Raw genomic sequence first — 18,557 nt, 5'->3', positions numbered from 1 at the left:
TAGAGGACAAGGAACGATCAAGAGCCAGAAGAAAGAATGCACGCTACGCATCGGCGGATAAGGGGTTCGGAGTAAGGCTATGAAAGAGTGATAAATTAAAATATTATTGAGGAGGACAAAGAAAAATATTTATTTTTCCTGGGAAACCATTTTTGTTTGAGAACAATAATGAACCTTGGTAAGCAAAGAACACGAGGATATTTTTCCAGATGGCGGAGAATGGCCCAGTCATCATTGGAAAACCTCGCTCAACTAAATCAAAAACAACGGTGGAGTAGACTCTGATTCTCTCAACTGAGAGAGTCGGGAACGAAATGCTAATGAGATATTGAGAGCCAGGAATTTAACAGACATCTACATCTACATAGGACTCCGCAAGCTGCCGCAAGTGCTCGTGGCGTGGGGTCACTATCCGTAAAAGAATATAAACCGCATGCAAAACCAACTAATTCATTCCAAAGAAACTGCGGGAGATGCCGCAACAGTAACTTTTTAACGGAGTCATCCGCTAATGTTTTTGTGTGTTTTTGTGCCAAAACATTAGCGGATGACTCCGTTAAAAGTTACTGTTGCGGCATCTCCAGCAGTTTCTTTGGAATTTATCAAAGTGAAAACACCATAAGTGTTTAAAGTTGGCTTTAACCTCGTGGACTGTGGCGCCTCGCGCACGACTACGAATGCCTGTGACATTGTATGTACGGTATTTCGTCACAACATCTTGTTCCTTTAAAAGCCCCAAAATTTCAGAGTTTAAGAGGACGCCTCGGTAGCTTAAGTGGCTAAAGCACCCGAACGGATATTGAGGGATCTGGGTTCGAATCCCAGTCAAGGCGAATGATTTTTACACTCTGAAATTGTTGCATTGCAACTAATTCATGCCATTATACACCTACAAAGAGGTAAATATTCATATAAAAACCTTTATTGCTTACAAAAACCTTTATTACATGCAAATACATACACTATTTACTAACATACACATGCACCTACGAACATACGTAGGTGCATGTTTATGGAATATGTGCTTAAGGGTGCGCTTGCAGACTTCTTCGACGGCACATAGTGGTGTCCTTTGCGGGAGGATTTCACTTTTGGGAAGAGGAAAGAGTCTGTTGGTGACAACTGGGGACTGTAAGAAGGCTAGGAGAATCGTCACGATGCCGTTGCAGAATGTCTTCATTAGCAGACCCTCGACTCTGCTCTTGATCGCCCGTCAAGACCTTCGGGAGTACGAGGTTAGCGCAGAACTTATTCATCGCCAAATTTTTAGTGATAATGATGTGCACTGTCATTTTATCAATGCCAATACAATCTTCGGTCATGGGCACACTTAACCGACGTGGTCTGAATTCAGCACTTTATGCTCACGTTAGCAGATCATTGGTACCGATACTTTTTATACAAACCTTGTATACACGAATGAGGGCTAAAATTTGTGAAAACAGTTAACAACAATAAATTTTGGAATCCCATTTTTTTACGATGAGGTTCACTCTCATGCTAAAAATTATTCTGATGTTTAGGTGTACCAACAAAGAGACGGCATTAAAAAATTCATGGCTTGAAATCACATTCTCTTTTTCAATAGAGGCTACGACCTGGCATATTTATGGTACTTTGACAGTTTTGGGGGTTAAATATCTCTCCTTTTCATCACCACAAAAACTGAGATGTAGTATTAGTTTTCTTACCTAAGGTAAGCTCACAGGCAAAACCTCGACTATTAGTATTCACCAGTTTGGTTGGCAAGAGGCAGTGCATGCGACTTAAAATTCTGCTATATTCTTTGTGGGAGGCTTATATGAAAAATTTGAATTACTCTTCCACATCTACATAATACCCCACTAGCCGCCGAAAGGGCGTGTGGCGGGGGATGTTACGTCACCTTGCGTAAAAAGGAACAAAACTAGATGCAAAATCAACACATGTGCAAAACTATATCCACCGTGACGTATATGTTCATGTAAAAATCCTTTCATTCTACACGCATGCAAATACAGGATATACTATCATCTAGCAAATAATTGCACCTTAGGATTCAGTATTAAGTTTAATAACTCTTATGGTGCAAATTAGTAAATTTACAACTAAATTAAGCAATTAAAGTGTAAATCCCTTGCAAATTTATGATATCTTAGGGAATAGAAACGAGTTCAAACTGTTTTCGGCTTACCTTGGGAACACTTCTTGGGAAAATAGAAATTTCTAATTGGTTTTTAACTGAGAAGTCTGAGATAAAAGAGACATTTGGTAGATCAGCCAAAGACATTAATTTTAGTGGCCTCTGCGATAGTGGCATAAAATTCTTAGGTTAATGCCACAGTTGAATGACTATAAAAAGTTTCTTGTCAAGCAGTAGTGGTCGACTGAAATGCCGCTCAAAAAAAAAGAATTAATAAAGGGAATCTTAGATATGGAATTGCATCAGCTGGCAGTATCCAAAAGTGTCGGGTAAAACTTATAGCAGTTAAAATTCATATACCCAACTTTTTAGGATACATTTTTCTATCAAGAAAAGATCACTTACATCCCAGGATTCAAATGATCGTATCTTTGTATTTTCCGAATAAACATTAAATGGACATTATTCAAGACTTCTGTTCTTGATTCATCATCTGTTTCAAACCTGAAGAGACTTGAGTGCAGAACAATAACGACGTTCCCACGTTCATAAAAGTAATCCCATCACGCAAGAGTTCAAAGGAATCTGGAAGGTTGTTTTTTAGGAAGTGTAAGAGGTAAAGAAGAAGACACGTGGTAATACTTTGCCCTCGGAATGCAATGCGTCGATTGAATGTCAAAAGGAAAATTTAACTTGGAAAAAGCCAAAGTGGACATTTTAGAATCTTCAGTCCGATGCATACATCTTTCTTCATAAGAAAAAACATGGGACATAAATAGGATAGTATGGCTATTTGGTGAGAGTGACTAGAAATATAATAAAACGATAAACATTTAAAATCCTACGCGATTACAGGATATGATAGAAAACTTAATCAGCGGCAGTGACTCCAGAACCTTAAGATAAACCAAATCGTGGTAGGACGATATGGCAAGTTATAAAGTCCTGTAAGTTGAGATCAGAAAATAGATGGCGACGCTGATTAGTATTGTCTAAGAATATAAGATATCAAAATTGGAAATTAAGATAAAAGGGTGCTTAAATAGATGCTATTGACGTAAAATTTATCAAAAATTTTAAATAAAATATTATAAAGAATGCTTTGCCATATTTACAGGATACGCGCAGAATTAACTGGGGCAGTAAAATAAACCACGATTCAGTAATTTTCATTTTTTTTAAATTAAAAGCAAATGTTCCGTAATGCCTGAATTTCAACTCTCACGGGAAAAATTAAATTTAGTCAATGCTAGGCTGCAAGATCAGGGGAAACGGTTAATTGGGTGAATTTAGTTATTATCAATACGAAGTGGGAAGTTATTATTCAATTGCAATAACAAAACAACATTTAGAGAGACAGGAATATTATAAGTAGAGGGCGTCCGTTTTCTAGCTTTCATGAGGGATATAATTTTAATATCTCCCAACTCTCGGATAGCAATCATATTTTAAAATTTATTTGTAGAAATGTAGCTGGTCAACATTCTACCAATCAGAAAAAGAAATGCTGGCTATGCCAAAAAAAACATTTCTAAAGCAATATTGAAATCTAAATAAATGCCGAAACCGCTTTCATCACAACAAATCCGTTTTCTGCTCCATGCATTTCCACATCCGTATAAAACGTTTCTTCTCTTTGTCTCTCCAACTCACACGCTGAAAACTTGCCCATATATACTCTCTAACGCTTTTTGCCAATATAATATTTGGAAACCCAATGAGGGAATAAAAAAACCATATAAAACATGGAGATACACGCTAAGATATGATTATTACGCAAACGGAGGGAGGGGAAGGGAGGAGGATCAGTTTTGCAGTTAGAGCTCTTCACGTCCAGGGTACGTTTCCCGAATTATATTTCACTCTCGTATTCCGGCTGCTAATTGCTTTTCGTGCGGAGGGAACTTCAAGTACATAGATCCTTCCATGGAGTGGGGCGTTTGGACCGATGTGCTCTTCCCGCCCACCCGAAAGGGACACCTGAATTCCCGGACCCTAATCGCAGATTCCACCCGCCCTAATCATCCACGCATCACCACTTGGGGCAATCATCTCGGAAACAAGGTGCATGCCAACACATTAACATTCCAAATATTTTGAGCAGCATTCGATATGAAATAGGCCTGTGAGCTACGGCAATATCCTTTTTTGGCAACTTTGAATAGCGTATCGGATAGTTAATTGTGTATACCGAAAGAGTTTCGCAATTCTATTTATTAAAAAAACGAAAAGCGATATGTTCCGCAATGAGTGACCATCGGTCAATACTCGAAACTTTCAAGAATTCAAGATGCGCCTCCGAAGAGAACTGCAGTTTCGTAAGCCCAATGAGGTATGCTCTCTTCTGACTTATGGTTAATACTGCACTCTATAAATTGTACGCTAACTAATTTCACATATGTGCCAACCTAGAGGTAGAAACATATTTTCTGCATGCAAAATATCCGGAGTAAAACTTAAGTCCCTGTCGCCGAGCTTAGAGGTACAGTTATAAATAATAAACTGCAGTTTGCATGAATCTCCAAAGAACATAGCGAACTTTATATGTTGATATGATGCAATACTCTAACATGATATTTGATGAATTTCAATTAACTACAAGGGTGGTTCCATAAGTACCCGGCCTCATCTAGAGATCGCGGTACTTGTTTAAAAAATATCACTGTATTAGAAATTACACAATTTATAAGGCATATGTTTCAAGTTTGAAGACGCTACGTTGTTTATTATTTGTTTTGCAGTCATCAATAGAGAACATTTTTAGTGAATTTGTGAAAATGGAGAAAATTGGTCGTCGTTATGTGATACAATACTTTTATTTGAAAGGCCTCCGCCCAACAAATATAAAAGCTGAACTGGATTCTACTCTGGGTGAGTCTGCTCCTCCGTTTACAACTGTAAAATATTAAGCAGCAGAGTTTAAACTAGGCCGTACGAGCTGTCAAGACGAGCATCGCATTGGTCGACCAAATGAGATGAGGACTCCAGAAACGGTGAAGAAAATCCACCAAGTGATACTGAATGATCGTCGACTAAAAGTGCGCGAGCTAGCAGATATAGTAGGCATTTCAAAAAGTGCGGTACATCGCATATTAACTGAACATTTGGACATGAGATAGCTGTGTGCAAGATGGGTACCGTTTACTTGGGTTAGCGCTTGGTTGTGCCCTGTTTTCCACTAGAATTTCATTTTGCATTTTAACTGAACTGTTCCAGGGAAATCCTCAAAATAAATAAAATTGTTAAAAATTCTATCGTATAAGCAGCAATTATATGTGTCCTTTATCGGCAATTATTAATTAAGTAATGATTAATTAGCAATTATGTATACACGCGAGTAATGACTTGACGAATAGCACAAAAACAGACGAGTTTAAGTGGATAAACGAAAGGAGAAAATACACCAAGAGACGATATACCAGTATGAACAAACCTAGAATTTTGAAAAATTAGCAGAGCAGTTACTTTGAGCTTATGGTTCTTTTTTAAACAATGAAGCGATTCATCACACTTTAATTATTTTTTCTGTTCTCTTCATAGTTACAAGGAGCAACTCTTGAATCAGAATCTGAGGCGAGGGAAGGCAAATGGAGGGGGAGGGGGCACGCGTGTGGCGACTGAGTCCCTACTTGGATTATTTCATTTGTATTTTTTTGTATGTGTGCATGCCGATCCGTTGTTTCTTTTCCCCAGAAATACTCATGAAAATGCAAATTACACCTTCACATGTTCGGAAGTCATTAGGCCTCCTTTTTTTATTCTACGGTACTCCATCTGAATAAATTTACTCCGACTTAAAATGCATAACGTTTCCTCTCAAAACTTTTGTCGATCCCTATGGGTGGTTTACTAAGAACTCGCACCGACAGAGGACTGCTCCCATTTTGCAACGGCTCTAGTGCCGCGGAAAATAAGCGTCATGTGCGAAGTAATCTCGCCGGCCACCTTTTGCGCGCACCAAGACATGCGCCAAAAATGGGGTTGTTCACTTTTACGCGTAATCTCTTATTCACGAATTCGCCATATGCATAAAAAATGAACTCTGGCGAGTAAAAAATTGCTTCTAAAGTCATCCCTTCGCTCGTGAAAAAGTAAATGAACTGATATGAAAAAATTAGCCATCCACGCGGTGATGCTTCCTGAGGTTTTCCCCGAAGTGTTGGTTCTTTGTGTGAGCCAGAATGAGACCTTGCAGGATCGGCAGGTCTTCTAGGAAAGCACAATATTTTAAGAATATATTTTATCACGCGTTCCTTCGATTCTGTTGGTATTATCTGAAGGACATTGGATCTGAACACGCTTTGAAAGGCAACTGCCATTTATAAAATTGTTGCAAACTTTAAGCAAAAAAAAATCCTATCCCACTCCGTTACTTTTGGTCAAAATGTGATCACACCCGCACTTCATTATCACGCTACTTATTGCACAAGTAAATCAATAAATTGATTTCAAAACATTTAGGTCATGAGGGGTATCTCCGAAATATTTCTCATTTGGTACGCCTGTCGATGAATTAACACATACCAGCAGAACCACCATTATATGGTGGGTACAACTACGATAAACATTCCTGTGAATACATTAAAAAAAGGCGACTGTCGGTTTGCCTTACTACTGCATGCGACCCTTAAATTAATCGGTGGCGTGCATTCCAACTCCTACAACCCAAGTACGTGTATAAAAAGAGAATTATTTCCGAGAACGCTTCTAAAAACACGAGATAGTTCAAAGCCCTTGAATTTGTACAACGCTTCCTCAATTTTCGTGCTAATTATTAACAGCTCTATGGTTCCACAGATTAATATTAATGAGTTATTTCGACGTGCAACTCCGTAGATCAGTAAAGTTCAAACCCCAACATCAGTAAAGTACGGTGGAACATTTACACGGTTTAAAATATACACATTGTAGGGGGTTTGAAATAACAAGATGGAGAATGAGCATATGAAGGAGAGTATAGGAGCACGAATAATCCACCTTGATAAACTTACGAGATTGATACTTCATATATAATCCATTAAACTATTAATTTAACTTGTTCAAGAATGTTTCGACTATAAGTTCTGAAAATGGGCGTTCGTTACTTATGAACCTTGAAAGGAATTATTTCCCAAAGATTTTCTGAAAGAGAGGGCGATATGTTGTATTTATTTTTTATATATACCCTTCAAGCCACCGCCAGGGTGTGTGGCAGGGGGTGAATACAAACCAGAATAATTTTCCCCGAACATGACCCTACCGCGGTCGAACAATGTTATTATTATCCGCTATCGTTCGCGGGAAAAATTAGAAATGTTCAGAGTACAATCAAATCCGTTGAGACCCAAAGTGCCCTTATCGCTTAAATGAGTTCTGCTGCCAGAGTGACCTTTCCTAGGAGGTCAATAATGCTGAATCGTACCATATCTGGACGTTTTCTCTTTTGCATCTTGCATCCACTCAACTTCCACCAGCAGTGACCTTGGCTGTTGAGTCCAAAGTGCATCTGGAGTTATAATTTACGCATTTGGCAGTGAAAATACAAAACCTCATGCACATAACCGTCCACATAGGTAGAATAGTCAGAAACCTTTTGGTATAAAATGTTGCCAGGTAGAAAAACGTCGCGATATCGGTCGAAACGTAAGATTTCGAAGAAGGGGGATGATTTTGGTCGAGTGGATGGCTCCACTTGAGCCCTCTCTCTGAGCACCCACCTGTAGAGAGGGATTCCAGCGTCGTCCCGGAACCAAAACACCATGTACACCTTGTCGTGACCGGGAGGGGTGACGTCACAGGGCAACTGCACGCTCCGGCCCAGCACCGCCTCCACGTCAACTGGCGGGACTGACGACGGCGGAACATGGAAGGGAAACGCAGACGTCATTAGGACCGAGGAGATTAAAAAGAGGCCACGAACAAACTGTGAAAACACGCAACAATCGAAGGAATGAACTTGATTACAACTTTACCGAAGAAAAATACGGCTTCATTATAAAAATTTTGATATTGTTAATTGAAAACGTTGAATTCACATGTGGACATTATAACATTTTGGTATGGCAACTGTTGGTAAACAGAGAAAAAATCGCTACAGAAGTCTGGCGATTTTTACTTTTTCCGAATAATCACCAATTGACTCGTCAAAAGATCACTTACAGAAAGGTGTCTAATTGAATCAAATGCATTACTTTTTGCAGAGAAAAATCCGTACTTAACCGTTACATAAAGCAAAAATCTAACACTGTTTTTCGGATGAACTAATATTAATTTACAATGAGGGTGAAAAATAAGAGAAACTTTACACTCCCACACTCTTTTAATGTTCTACGACCATGGTTTCCATGCTGCGCGTCATCATCAGGTGGCATCGAAACCATGGTCGCAGGGCATTAAAAGTGGGCGGAAGTGCAAATTTTCTCTTATTTTTTACCCTCATCATGAATGAATTCCACAAAGTTACGCCTGAAACTGTTAACTTGATTTACTATGCTCAGTTTGGCCCGTTTTCCACGCACTGAAATAGAACATGGACTCCGTCATAGTAAACAGTCAGAATTCTGGGTTTCATAAAATGTCGGACACGATAATGGTTAACTATAGTAAGTCAAACAAACTATTAAGGTCCGCCCAGGTGCCAATATGCGAAAAATATGGATAAAATTCCTTTCCACGTTTTAATTCGAGAGACTTATTTTTATTTCATTATTTTACGAAGTGTTTGTCCCACTTGGTGTTCCCTAAGAGTATAATAAGCTTGCCAAAAATATATTTATAATATCATCTAAAGTCAAAAAGATAAACTAATTTGAAATATAAAAATGTATATTTAATTAAAAAATGATAATCGCCATAGAAATTTCACTTAATTTTATTGCGGGGTGAAGGCAGCACAAAAATAAAAGTTTTCAATTAGCTTACAAAATAGGTCTCAGCTACTACTCACTGAATTTCAATTAAGGATACAGCTGATATGAATACGCAATTTAATGATTAAATATAGAGTTTAAATAAATACGTAATTTCAATAAGTGGATGGCACTTGAAAATCAATAAAAATATCCCTCTATTTGAGTATTAATGAATAAGCGTTATTTTATTTAGGGTGCGAATAATCTTTAAAAAACGTCTTTAGAGTAAAATCATGCGTAATAAAATATTTGCAATGTTAATTCATTCCTTCAACTGAATGATTTTATGAATTATTTTTTTCCCTGCAAAGAAGAGGAAGACCTCGATTTCCATCCGCGCAATATTATACACCTGGTTTGCTAAACAGAATCCCACGATCTCTACTATGTTCACTACTGCCAGATGCTGTCGATTTATGTCTCCAGGAGTGGTGTTTTTTTTATTTTGAGCTCCGGATATACGATTCGTACACCAGAGGGGAATTAACAGTTTTCATCACGAGAGATACGCTCAGAGGGAGTCGAAGAAGAGTCGTCTCCACGCCAAAACCCTCACTTGTCTTTTATATTCACCTGCCCTCAGCAAACGTTATTGGACAAGCGGCGCCAAAGACGAACGGGTTCATTGGCAGGAAGAATTCCCAAAAGAGAGGAAGCGGGTAAGTTAGCTTCGCCTTACTCGTTTTCTTCCCAAAATTAAATGAAGATTTAATGAAGAATGCGGAAAGTTTTGAGGAGAAATAGTCGGGTGCCGGTAAGGAAAATAAATATGAGATGGATTGGGGCGAGAGGGTAAGAGGAGGGCGGTGCGGGGGCTGAGGCATGGGTGCCCTAATGGAGGGAGGCCGTCTTGCTTTGAGCTTTTCATTAAGTGGAGTTCCCGAGAGTGAATCTTGCCTTTGATAATGTTGACATGGCATTCGACTCGAACAAAACACCCCTCTCGGTGCCCGGGGGCAGGATACGAAGGGGCGTGGGGCAGAGGGAGGGAGAGATGCGGAGGGAAAGGGTGATAGGAAATTAGGAATGGAAGATATTCATATCATCGCAAACGAACATCTTACGACAAGAGCAAGATCAAATTCCTTACTTTCATCAGCCGACCTTAAAAGGCAGCCACATGTAGCATATTTATACCTTTGCCGAAGTGTGAAATAGAATCTGATATCCTTTAAATACAGAAACGCCAGAAACTCTGTCGGAAAATTCAAATTATTTATCATTAAATTATTAAGTCCCATTTTTTAAGTTTCATATGAAATTGCTGCATTAACCTATAACCATTTCTAAAAACCAACTGATACATTTTACAGTTCTTTCTTGAATGGGAAGCGTCGGCAAAGCCACCGACTACTCAAAGTTTCCTGAGATACATGCAACTCGATTCCGGCAATATTTGCAAAGATATGACGCGGTCAACGGATACTATACCCGTAAATACTTGAAAAAAAGATATATTTTATCTTAAACTTCATTACTTTTATTGGCAATGACCCTTGAGTCGCAAATATGATTGCTTGATAAGATAAACTACATTGTTTCAGTGTACTAGCTATTCATATTAAATAAAATAAAAACTTAATCTTTTATCCTGAAAATTCAAAGAAACTGCAGGAGATGGCACAACAGTAACGCCTAAAGGAGCCATCGTCTAAGGCGCCTCTCCTGCATTCCAACAATTGCAAAGTGTAAAAATAATTCCCGGTCAATTATTTTTCACACTTTTACATCTTATCTTTTTCCTGCAGGTAAAGAATTGCAAAACGTGGCATGATAATATTATATACCTAAATTTTAAGATAAACTTGATTTAAGTAAAAAATAGTTTGAGATTCAGCAATAAAACATTATCAAATATTTTGCCGAAGGCTAAGCCAAGAAGTTTTTGGTGACAATGCCGTTATAAATATGACACTAGTGTTTAGAAAGGACTCCATTTGTTCATTTTCAAAAACCTAATTCACCTGCTTTTTAGTTAAAGTAACTGTACTGTACTGTTTATTTTTGTTAACTTTAATTATGGATGGTTGATAAACACCAATTTACTCCACGGTCATTCTTGGGGTTTAACTAATTATAAATAAATGGAAACTAAACCAGAACGGGTTAGTTTCCATTTATTTTTATGTATGTGCATAAATACGCGATTATTTATTTGAATAATTAGTGCAGGTGTGATACGTGTGGACGCTAAAAATCAATCCAATCCTTTTTGAAAATTTCTGCTATGGACGAGAATGTTATTGATGAAATAAATTAAAGAACAACTTACATTTCTCACTAAAAGAAATGTCTGCCTAAATTTCCCTTTAAAAAACCTATTTACCATTCAAATGTTTATATTTTAATCAAGCAGAAATAACGAAACATCAATCTGAATGGCCATACTTGTTTTCTTGCTCATGAGAATTGGGAATAAAATTTAGATTTGGGTCCACTTAAATGAATGACTAATATTTTATAAATAAGCGTTGCGCAAAACGAAATGGCATGCCTCTGTATTGTTATGGTAACGCAGACTTCATGTACATACAGTACATGAAGTCTGTATTGTTTAGGTAATTTTATGAGTAGCACTTGAAATACCAACCATTATACTAGAGAAATAAAAATCGCACTGTTATCACGCATTTATATTTCAAAATGAAGTGAATGAGTACCAATTGTAATTTTAGTCTAATGTAAATTTAAAAATATAATTTATTTTTATCGAAGAATTTTAGAAAAATTACACTCAAATTATAATGATAAAAGGTTGATAGATTATATTAGGGATGACTCATTAGAGATATTTTCGTTCCATGGACAGCCTAACTATTGATCGATGAAAATGGGAGAGAGAGTGTAAACATGGCTTCAATAGATGTTTATTAATAACGGTCAAGTTAGGCTTACAATGAACACGGGGTCTAAGAAACTTTACGTTATCCAGCGCCAACCAACGCTAAATACTCTGGAGACACTTTAGCAAATAATTCCACGTAATTCATATCCCCTTTATTGCATCCAATCTTTCTATTACAGATTTCAAATTTCTATTGGCTCTTAAAACATCCTGAATACACTTTTCCTGCCTATTTCCAACCACCTACTCTATTCGTCCACCATAAGGAGAAATTCGTTTACCTAAAATAAGTTTGCTGAACATCTATAAATGCGGAAGGTTTTGAATAAAACGCCGAATCAAAAATCGCAGTCTTTCTGGAATGATTTTTTAACAGCGAGGGAACCCTAAACTGCTCCGGTTTTAATAAACTGAGAACAGATCATCAGGGTGTGAATTCCATCAACAGATACGCAAAGTATTTTCAGATGTGTCTTAACGGGTAATGTTGACCTCATTTTTTTTAAATTAACAAACTAGGTGCCAACTATATACAAATGCTTCAATAGACAATATTTTCCGATCATTTTTGGAAAGGTTAATTGGCTGAAAAACTATTTTGGCTATTACATTTTCTTCAAAAAGTTGAAAAAATCTAATTTCTCAAACATCACTGCCACGAAAGTACAACTAATGTTATATTAAAACAAAAATATCGTTCGGGAACGTTCATTCAATTAAAATTTCGCCAGACCTTCTACTCACCGAGAATATTTTAATTTAACAGCAAATAATGAAGCACCTTATTAGTATGCAATAATAAATTCACAAATTAATTTACGCTGAATGAGTAGAGTCCTTCCCTGTTATTTAATTACTATTCACATCTTGATCATTTTACCGAGAAGTGAAAGTAGAATTGTTTGAAAACTTTCCGATAAAGATCTTTCTTTCCATCCTCTTTCAAATATTTTACTTTTGAATACTATTCCACCTGAGTATTCAATTAAGAGACGGAAACGAGGAAAGTTGACTCTTTTGGCCCCGGTACAACAAGGTCCGTGTTATCACAGTCAGCGCTATCTTTAGAGACAAACGAATGCCTGGGATCTACGAAATGAGAGAACCGAAAGTGAAGAAATCTGAATATGTGAGTAGATTGGCCGATATGAGAATTCAGTAAAGAGGACATATCTGATTGTGATTTTTTCAGGTGAAGTTTAATGGAGACGCATGCTGGGAAGAAAGACATGATAATTCAAGAGAAGGGACATTTCCGATTGTGATTTTTTTAAATTATTTTAATCGAGATGCATGTCAGGAAGAAAGATGAATCGATACTTCCACCGAAACTCTAAATCTTGTGATCTTAAGGGAAGCCTTCTCGTGGCACAGACTGACATGAGAGTTTTACTTATCGTTGGATTTAAATATTTGTTAGCACAAAAGCCATTTTTAATCATGATCCATTTGATAATACCATAGGGTTTAATAAAAAATATCCCAATTATTATAAAATTAAAAACGGTCGGTATCCCGCTAGCTTCACACAGGGTATATACATTTCGGCATTTCAAACTCCCACATAATATAACATAGTTTTCTCTTGTTTGCAAGACAGTAACTCTCAGAAAAGATCTGAGATATGGAAATACTACAATTAGGACGGAGTTTGACACCTCACCTTAAAGGTTGTCAAAATGTGTCTGGTAGGCTTTTAAATTGAAACTCTCGCTTTAGTTTTAATCTGTGGTCTCGCTAATATATCCAATAGGCATGAGGCAAACACGCCTAATTGATAAATTATTGTTTTATGCTTGATCAGCGTAGTCATTTTTACGCAAACTTTTGAATTACCCTCATCAAATACAACGTTCTGCATTATTATTACCTATTTACCTATGATAGAGTTGAAAAGAGATGTGTTTTGTCGTTCAACAAAACTTGATAATCTGAAAAGGAAGGCAGTCATTTTTTTTCAAATCTCTTATGCGCCAAGTTGTGCTCATGTTACGGTCGCTTAAGTTTTTGAATCTCGCAGAGTATTTTTCATGAAAGATAAGATACGATTTGAAATTACAACCCCACATTTCTTCTTAAAAATCACAGACACAGCCTGCGCATGTAAGTATTCTTAAGCATGCTCATTTCCGTGTAGGACAAATTTCTTTCCCTCAATCCCAGGCGTCGTCTCCACAGCCACACACATTTGCCTCGAATCCCAGCCCAGCAGAGAAACAGCCGGGACTAATGTTCCCTTGTTTTCCGACGGCATCAGAGGCACTGTTGTAACAGGGGCCAACGTTCCCGTGGGATCCATAGCATGCGCATCTCTTCATAATTTTTCCGTCTCCCAGCCCCTTTCCGGCAAGTGGCAGAAGAAACAATGAGCGCAGCCTTCGGGAGTACTTAAGAAATAACCTTTGTTGAACTCGGAAAGGGAAACGTTGTAGAAGAGGTGGTGATTAGGTTGGATGATGTGAAGTTAGGGGGAAGATGAATCTAAATCTTCGTAAAGTAAACATGTGTAACTTCGTATGATTAGTACGAAATGAGATTACTTGCATTTGAACTCTAATATCCACACAGCAAGAAAGTGCAAGAGGATGAATTTCCAAACAAAGCAATTTAAACATTTTGATCATTATCGCCCAATTCGGAACCCAATCACGATTAGTAGCAGTACGATGATATTCATGAGCAAAAAAAAATTACGCTATCTTATTTAAAAATAAAGCCGGATAACAAAACACTGAGTAGTGTTTGTTGCTGCGTCAGTTCTTTTATTTACATATTTGTCATTACATATAACTTCCGACAGTGAATTCATTTTAGGATTTCAAACTCCGAAGTGTTGATGACCGCTTCGCTTAGAGTCTTCCGTAATTATAAATCCTCGTCTGAATGTTAGTCTAAAACCCTGAAGAAGATCAGCGAGCAGGTCATAAAAACGTAGTCAAAAATGAAGAACCTTAAACGATGGAAAATCCGAGAGCAATTTCCTCGGTAGATACAACGGAAAATCACCAGATCATTCATAGAAACCCTATAATATCAGTTATATGACAAAATACGAGGTCTGTTCAAAAGGTATCGCGACTTTTGTTTTTGTTCTATATTTATTTATTCATGAATTTCTATTTTGTCCCATTCAAAGTAATCCCCATTAGATATTATACAATTGTGCCAACGTTTTTTCCAATCCTCGAAGCACTTCAAATAATCATTTTCTATGATATTGTTCAGCCCTTCCTTCGATGTAGTCTTTATCTCGTCAATCGCAGGGTAGCGCCGTCCTTTCATGGGCCTAATCAGTTTTGGGAACAAGAAAAAGCCACTGGGGCCAGATCTGGGGAATATGGTGGCTGCGATATCATTAGTGTGTTGTTTTTGGCCAAAAATTCGCGCACAAGTAACGATGTGTGAGCAGGGGCGTTTTCATGGTGCAAAAGCCAATTTTTGTTCTTCCACAAATCCGGGCGTTTGTGGCGGATTGTTTCGCGTATAACTTGTAGGTAATATTACTTATTTACCGTTCTACCCTATGGCAAGAACTCCCTTGCAAGAACGCACCTCGACCCTGCAATCGAAGGAAACGGTTAGCAAAACTTTCACCTTCGACCGAACTTGGCGCGCTTTTTTCGGCCTTGACTCGTGCTGCAGCTTCCATTGGGATGATTGGGAGTTTCCAACTAATAACCATAAACCCATGAATCGTCACCAGTTATGACCCTCTGGAGCAAATTTGGGTCGTCGCAAACAGGGTCCAACACCTCATTAGAAATGTTAATACGTTGCTGTTTTTGGTCGAAATTGAACACGAATTGAGGTACGAATTTCGCACGAAGCGATCCGTGTCATGCTCAAATAATTGGTAAAAATCAAATGGCGCGAGCTAATCGATATATTTAGGTTCTCAGCAACTTCTCTAACGGTGATTCGACGATTGGCCATTACTATTTTCTTCACTCCAACAATGTTTTCGTCTGTCGTTTACGTACTCAGGCGTCCGGCACGCTCTTCGTCGTTCACATCTTCTCGGCCCTCTGAGAACATTTTGTACCACCGGTAAACGTTGCTTCGGTCCAAGGTAGCTTCTCCAGATGTCACAGTTAATAATCGGAATGCGTCCGCGCACATAATTTCGTTTTTCACACAAAATTTGATAGAGATTTTTTCACCCATTTTTTGGAACAGGCAAAAATCGAAGATAAGCCAAAACACGTCCAGGCAAAAGAGCTGTCAACAATTAACTGAACATTAAAAATGGCCGAACTTTTCCACATGAGTGAGAGACATAAATACCAACATAACGTCACAAAAAATCTACAATCAAATAGACGTAACCTCAGAAAATTCAAAATTCGCGATACTTTTTGAACAGTCATCGTATAAGTAACAAACTGATAATTATAAATAAAACTCTAGCCCTACACATCTCTCCACAATACCCCTTCAATCGCATTATTTTCTGAGAAATATTTTCTTTCCCTTTCGGCTCAATTCCTTCCCTCCCAAATGCCGCGCACCCTTAAAACATTTCTCCAATCCGCGCCCACGCCAATCCCTGCTCCATAAATGTAATACAGAATCTTACTTGCCATTCATTTACATGCGTCTTCATTGGAAGATTGCATCAAAGCACCTAATTTCAGTAAAAACATTCGCCCTTTGTCTACGTTTCTATGTTTTGTACATGCCATCCTCGGATAAAAGAGGACCATTTGAGGCGGCCTAAAAACCTCGAGGTCTAAGAGCACCTTAAGCTCTCGGATTACGCCCTGCCGACTAAGCATCGGCCCAAACACCTAACACCACGGACCACCTATAAATAAATAAATAAATATATATATATATATATATATATACGTGTGTGTGTGTGTGTGTCTGTATGCGAGAGAGGGGCATTGGGGTTATAAGGATGAGGTCGTGTCATAAATGTGTGTGTGTGTACAAATATATATATATATATATATATATATATATTATTAGATAATCTACCGGTTAAGGTAGGTTTTTGGATGAACAAAATTACTAATTCAACCATTTGTGACCCCCAGCAAAACAAAACATCCCACTCTACACCAGGTCCCTCTTCATCTCTGAGTACTTTCTTCCTCCCTTCATCCCGTCCAACATCCCTATCCTGTTCCTTCCCTTTCCTCTTTTGCCCAACATTCTACCCTCTATCGCAGTCTTCAACATCCCACTGCCGGTCAACACCCCCTTCAACCACTTTTCCTGCCTCCAAAGGATTTCTCCCAACAAACCCCTCTCTTCGCCCACCATATCAAGTACTTCCTTATTTGTTTTCTTCTTTGTATATATACATAGATGACACAACCTCATCCTTATTACCCCAATGCCCCTCTCGCATACTGCCGACCCACCAATCTCAAAAACCAGAGATCCACCAACCCTTTGGCGCCACCTTCCGACAATTTTCCACATAATGAAATTAAGAATACAAAGTAACTTTCCACTGTTCTTTATTAGCGTACGACCGGTTTCAACGCTCAAGCGTCATCATCAGGTACCTGATGATGACGCTTGAGCGTTGAGCGTATATATATATATATATATGTATAAATCATATCATTTCATATCATAATATATTATACCAATTATCAATAAACCTTACATTATACTGTTTATTGATAATTAATTTTAATGATAATAAATATATTCTTCAATATTACATTTTTTTTAAATTCACCTCTATATTCAATCAATTTTTTCAACAAAATGATGGAATAAAAAAACAATATCCAGGCCAGCTATCAAAGCATTCTTGTCACTATAAAAGGTTTAATATTTACACCACTCGAGACCCATACGCTTGAAGCACACATCGCACTAGACACACATAGAAAACAAAGAATAGGCCACATATTTTCATGATGACGCGGATAGCTTTTTACTATAAGTTTGCAACTTTTATCCTAATCATGTTTTAGCTTATTACGAGGACGATTGTGTTTCGTGGTTTTCGCTAAGATGGAAAAGAGCAGTATCGTTCGATAATTCGCTTTTTGTTTTTGGATGAGAAGAAATGCGAGGAGATAAAAGCAAAGTTGGATGCTGTTTATGGGGACACTTCGTGCCATCTATGACCACAGTTAGATATTTCTTCAACGAATTTAAACGTGGGCGAACATCCGTTTTTGATGAGGAGCGACCAAGACTCCCGGCAGACGTGGTTACCGAGGAAATCATTCAAAAAGTCCACGCCATGATTCTCGCTGATCGACGAACGAAAGTGCGCGAAGTAGCCGAGGCCGTGGGTGTGTAGACCGGAACGGCAATTAATATTTTACATGATAATTTGGCGATGAAAAAATTGCCGGCCCGATGGGTGCCGCGATTGCTCACGGTAGACAACAAGCTGATGAGGAGTTGTCGCCGCCAAACTGCATGAACTACGTTATGAATTGCTGCCGCAACCCCCGTATTCACCCGATCTGGCACCCAGCGACTTTTTCTTATTCCGTAACATGAAATGGCTCGCAGGAAAAAAATTTAGCGCAAACGAGGAAGTTATCGCCCAGACAGAGTCGTATTTGGAGAGTTCGATAAATGCTATTTTTTGGAGGGGTTAAAAAAATGGCCGAATCGTTGAGAGAAGTGAATCTTTCTAAATTGGGACTATATTGAAAAATAAAAAAAATGTTTTTGAAAAAATGGTTTCTTCATTTCTAACACGGGTACTTATTAAACCGCC

Source organism: Hetaerina americana, unplaced genomic scaffold, assembly GCF_022747635.1.
Source record: "Hetaerina americana unplaced genomic scaffold, ioHetAmer1.1.p SCAF_9, whole genome shotgun sequence".
NCBI classification, from domain to species: Eukaryota; Metazoa; Arthropoda; class Insecta; order Odonata; family Calopterygidae; genus Hetaerina; species Hetaerina americana.
Note: the sequence above shows the minus strand (reverse complement) of the source record.